The sequence below is a fragment of the Triticum dicoccoides genome, chromosome 7B, assembly GCF_002162155.2.
Source record: "Triticum dicoccoides isolate Atlit2015 ecotype Zavitan chromosome 7B, WEW_v2.0, whole genome shotgun sequence".
Taxonomy (NCBI): domain Eukaryota; kingdom Viridiplantae; phylum Streptophyta; class Magnoliopsida; order Poales; family Poaceae; genus Triticum; species Triticum dicoccoides.
Genome location: NC_041393.1, coordinates 669,246,852 through 669,252,978, shown reverse-complemented (window position 1 = coordinate 669,252,978; position 6,127 = coordinate 669,246,852).

Sequence of the window (6,127 nt, the reverse complement as noted above, 5' to 3'; positions counted from 1 at the left end):
ATTCCCGTGAAAGGAAAAGAGAAATTGAAACCCTCTCAGAATCGGTTTAACTACCACAAGTGTCCCGTAACGGGGTTCAATCACTTACCTCGTCAGCTGGATGCTGCGAGCGAAATCCGCGATCTTCCGTCGCGGATGCGGGGGCTTCGGCGCCCTTAAACAGCACCCTCCAGGCGCCTTCGTATGTCGTATCGAAGAGCCCGCTCAGCGCCTGGTGCTGTTCCGAATTGAACTCCCACAGATTGAATGCCCGTTCTTGGCATGGGAGAATCCGGCGGATGAGCATGACTTGGACCACGTCGACAAGCCTGAGCTTATTGCTCACCAGCTTCTGGATGCAGGCTCAGAGTCCTGTCACCTCATTCGGATTGCCCCACAGCAAGCCCTTCTCTTTCCAGGAGGTGAGCTGCGTGGGGATGCCAGATCTAAACTCGGGGGCCGCAGCCCATGTAGGCTTGCGCGGCTCGGTGATGTAGAACCACCCCGATTGCCACCCCTTGACGGAGTCCACGAAGGCCCCTTCGAGCCAAAGGACGTTGGGAAACTTACCCAACATGGCACCTCCGCATTCCGCTTGCGCGCCCTTCACAACCTTCGGCTTGACGTTGAAGGTCTTGAGCCACAGGCCGAAGTGGGGCTGGATGCAGAGGAAGGCCTCGCACACGACGATAAACGCCGAGATGTTGAGGATGAAGTTCGGCGCCAGATCGTGGAAATCCAGGCCGTAGTAAAACATGATCCCCCGGACGAATGGGTGCAGTGGAAAGCCCAGTCCGCGGAGGAAGTGGGGAAGGAAGACGACCCTCTCATGGGGCCCAGGGGTAGGGATGAGCTGCCCCTCGTCGGGCAGCCGATGCGCGATATCGCCGGAAAGGTATCCGGCGCTGCGCAGTTTGGTGATGTGCTCCTCCTTAACGGTGGAGGCCAACCATTTGCCTCCTGCTCCGGACATATTCGGAGAAGGTCCGGGCGAGATGCGCGGGCTTGGGCGTTGGAGCTTGAGTACGCAGAGATGGATAAGCAAAGGAGGAAGAAGGCGTAGGTGAGAAGGTAAATCCTTATCCCTTATATATAGGCGGACAAAAACTATGTGTCCCCACCGGCCTGATAAAACTCGCTTATCTCCCAAGCGCCACCATCAATGGCGCGGTTGGGTTACCCACGTCTGTATTGATGAGAATCCCGGAATAAGGGGGAACACGATCTCTGCTTTGACAAGACGTGCCAAGGAAACCGCTTCGCTCAATGTGCTGAGGTGGTATAGTAAAAAACGATTCAAACAAAAGGCTTGGTAGCGGTGTGATGTCATGCCGCATAATACGTCAGCAGATTGGACTGGTGTACATTTTATTCTCTCTACGGTGGAATGTGGAATTTATTTTGCAGAGCCGGACACTATCCTAGTGTTCATGATCTTCTCTGGATTATTCAAGGGAGGAACCCGCCTTGCAATGTTGAACATTATGCGCGCCGGACTTATCGTCATTGAAGCCTGGTTCAGGGGCTACTGACGGAGTCCTGGACTAGGGGGTGTCCAGGTAGCCCGACTATCATCGTCCGCCGGACTCCAAGACTACGAAGATACAAGATTGAAGACTCCGGCCCGTGTCCAGATGGGACTTTCCTTGGCGTGGAAGGTAAGCTTGGCGATACGGATATGTAGATCTCCTACCATTGTAACCGACTCTGTGTAATCCTAGCCTCCTCTGGTGTCTATATAAACCGGAGGGCTTTAGTCCGTAGGACAACATACATTACAGGACGTAGGGTTTTACCTCCATCGAGAGGGCCCGAACCTGGGTAAAGCATCGTGTCCCTCGTCTCCTGTTACCATCTGCCTAGACGCACAGTTCGGGACCCCCTACCCGAGATCCGCCGGTTTTGACACCGACAGCCACACCTACCCATTCACTTTCCCCACTTCATTCCCTCCACCTCCTTCTCCAAGCTTTCGGCTGCCTCCTCCTCCTCACCTCATTTGCACCATAGATTCATCAAAATTAAGGGGTGAAATTACCTTTTTTTGATAGGTAAGTAAGGGGAAAGCTATCTTCATGTTGTAGATCTACTTTTTTTCTCCATAGCTCGCTCCAACAATGTGCACATGCACTTTTTGTGGCCTAGCTAGATCTATGTATGTTTGTGATGTTGCATATGTTTGTGGGGTTGCATGTATGTTTGTTTTTGCAGGTACCAGTATTTGAAATGCGATAGTTGCCAATATTTTGCCGGAATGTTGATTCATTTCCGTTTCGGTGAGAATTTTGGCACTATGCATTCTTTTTGGTCCTATTTTTAGGGAAGGTCATGCCAAATTTTTTCTTGGTTCTAAAATATCGTTTTGCTCTACCCCGCACACGACCATGGTCCGCACGATGACCGAAGGCATCGTGAATAGGTTTTTGAGCTCCGCGAAGGCCGAGATGCTTCAAAAGAACGAGACAGAGATAATATGTCCGTGTCGAAGATGCAAGCTGAAGAGCCTTATTGCGGACCCGGATTCCGGGCAGGTGCGGGACCACCTGCTCTTGCGTGGTTTCATGGATGGCTATCGGTGGCAAGGTGATGAAGATGACTATGAAGTCGTCCATGGGGGCCGGCAAGAAAGGAGGAAGGGCAACAAGATAACCACCGCGGCGAGGGCGGGCGAGAAGACGAAGAATCTCCAGGACATGATCACGACGGTGATGATGTACACAGTCATCATGTAGAAGATGTCTTACATGATGATGAGGAAGATCAAGACGAAGGGCATGATCATGAAGATGAAGATGCCGGAGTAGACGACGATGGAGGCTGGGTGCAGGACCCTCATATTCAATAGCTGCTTCTCAAGCAGACGGATAACGCAAGAGCTGCCGCCCGAGAAAAAGCCAAGCTGGATCAACTGGAGATAGACGCGGTTACTCCATTGTATGAAGGATGCAGGCCCGAGGATACCCACCTGAAAGTAACGCTCATGGCTCTGGAGATGAAGGTAAAACACAAAATGACCGACGCATGCTTCGACAAGAAAATGTCATTCTGGCACAAACGTCTTCTCAAGGGGAACAAGTGCCCGACCAGTTTCGAGGAGGCGAAGAAAATCGTGTGTCCTCTGGATTTACCGCACGTGAAATACCATTTGTGCATGAACAATTGCATCATTTATCGGGACGAGCACGCGGAGTCTACCATATGTCCGGTGTGCGGCGTCACTCGATACAAGAAGAGGAAGAAAGCTCCTCGAAAATCGGTGTGGTACTTTCCGATCACTCCTCGTCTGCAGCGGTATTTCGCGGACCCTAAGGTAGCAAAGCTCCTGCGTTGGCACACGGATAGGGAGGAGAAGAAGCGGGAAGATGACGGAAATGATCTGGAGATAAATAAAAAAGACAAGATGCTGAGTCACCCTAAGGATGCGAGCCAGTGGCAAGCGTTGAACTTCGAATACCCAGAATTTGGGAAGGATCCAAGGAACATCATGCTGGGCGCGAGCACCGATGGAGTCAATCCATTTGGCAGCCAGAGAAGCACACATAGCACCTGGCCTGTGTTTGTGTGGATGTACAACCTTCCCCCTAGTTGTGCATGAAGAGGAAGTACATTCACATGAGTATGCTAATTGAAGGGCCGAAACAACCAGGGAACGACATCAATCTGTATCTGGGGCTGCTGAAGGAGGAGCTAGACATGCTGTGGAAAACGCCAGCCAAAACGTGGGACGCCGCAGAGAAAGAATATTTCCCTATGAGAGCCGCACTGCTCACGATGGTGCACGACTATCTCGGTTACGGATATCTCGCGGGGCAGGTAGTCCACGGATTTTCTGGATGCGTAAGGTGCATGGATGACACAACGTATCGCCAGCTAGATAGAGATCCCGGGTCTTCGAAAACCGTGTTCATGGGACATCGAAGGTGGCTTCGCGATGACGACCGGTGGAGGAAACGCAAGGATCTGTTTGATGGTGAAACCGAACCCCGAAAACGCCCGCGTACGAGGAGCGGCGAGGAAATAGACGAGCTGTTTAAAAATAGGAAAGATTGCCCACTGCGGGGAAAGAAGAAAAAGGCGCCAGAGCCGGGAAAGAATTGAAAGGCGCCAGAGCCGCTGCTGAAGGTATGGAAAACGAGGTCTATTTTCTGGGACTTGCCGTACTGGAAGATCCACCGTGTGCCTCACAGCCTTGATGCCATGCATATCACGAAGAACGTGTGCGAGAGTCTGCTTGGTACCCTGCTCAACATGCCAGAGAGGACCAAAGATGGGCCAAAAGCAAGGGCAGACTTGAAATCAATGGGCATCAGGCAGGAGCTTCACGCTAATGATGATGATGATGATGATGAGGCGAAGCAGGACACAGAAAGTCGTCGCAAAGGCAAAAAGGCCAAGAAGACCGGAAATGACTACCCTCCCGCGTGCTTCACTCTAAGTCAGGAGGATATCGAGCAGTTTTTCACCTGCCTCGTAGGAGTAAAACTTCCTTACGGTTACGCGGGGAAGATAAGCAGATACCTATACCCAGCGAAGCAGAAGTTCAACGGGATGAAGTCTCACGACTGTCACGTGCTGATGACGCAGATACTTCCAGTTGCAATCCGTGGGATCATGGACGCGAACGTCCGTGAAACACTATTTGGCCTATGCAACTTTTTCGACGTCATCTCTTGGAACTCGATTGGCGTGAGGGAACTCAGAAGGCTACAGGAAGAGATCATGGTGATACTATGCGAGCTTGAGATGTACTTCCCGCCCGCATTCTTCGACGTTATGGTGCATCTGCTGGTCCATATCGTGGAGGATATCATCCAGCTCGGGCCGACGTTCCTGCACAGCATGATGCCATTCGAAAGGATGAATGGTGTCATCAAAGGATACGTTCGCAACATGTCACGTACAGAGGGAAGTATAGCCAGGGGCTTTCCGACCGAAGAGTGCATCTCCTACTGCACGAATTATCTAGGCATTGAGAACCCCGTTGGTCTGCCCGTCAACAGGCACCTCGGCAGGCTCGCTGGATGGGGTCGCCGTGAGGGTCGCCGCGAAATGCATGTCGACTTCGAGGGTCGACTCGCCGACTTTGAAAGAGCAAACCTAGTTGCGCTACAGCACATAGACGTGGTCGATCCATGGGTGGTAGAGCACAAAACCTTTATTGAGAAGACGTACAATGACCGAGGCCAACAGAGGACGGACGGAGATATAATCAAAGAGCATAACTCATGTTTCACGTGTTGGTTCAAGCAGAAGCTTCTGTCGTACCCTTTACATGAGGATTCTTCCACGGAAGAACAACTCATATTCGCCTTGTCACAGGGCGCCGAGCACAACATGATGACCTATGAGGCATACGATATCAACGGCTACATATTCTAGACCGAGAACAAGGACATAAAGAGTGATGGTTATCAGAACTCTGCGGTAACGATGGAATCCTACACCGGTAACGACAAGGACAGATACTACGAAAGGATCGAGGAGATCTGGGAGCTGAGCTACGCTGGAGAGAAGGTCCGTTGTTCCGTGTCAGATGGGCCAAGAGGGTCCTAAAAGAAGACCGGTATTTCACCACCATGGTTATACCCGAAGCCAATCCAAGACTGTGGGCGCAAACGTCACCACGAAAAATGAGCCATGGGTACTGGCTTCCCAAGTGGACCAATGCTTCTTCATTACCAACCCATCAAAGCCCAGTCGTGTTGTCGTGAGGAGAGGCAAAAGGAAGATCAACGTAATGGATGGAGTAGCCAATGAGCAAGACTTTGACAAGTACGACGACCCGAAGATCGAACATGACGACGACGATGAAGTAGCAGCACACACCACAAGAACAAGCAGGACCACCCTACCTAAAGGACGTCTGTTCCATAGAAGAACTCCATTTGCGAAAAAGAAGGGCAAGAAGATTGAACAGATAGCTAGCTAATATCGATTGTATTTAAATCGTAGTCTTCATTTCTCGGGCACTTTTTGATATCATGAATATTTTTAAATTTCATGGGCACTTTTTGAATTCATGAATATTTTTTCAAATTTGATGATATTTTTTCATATTCAATATGAAAAAATATTGAATATTCATGAGGACACTCGATCTCGATCCCCCTCCCTCTCGATAGCTATCCCCCTCGCCAGATCCCCCTCG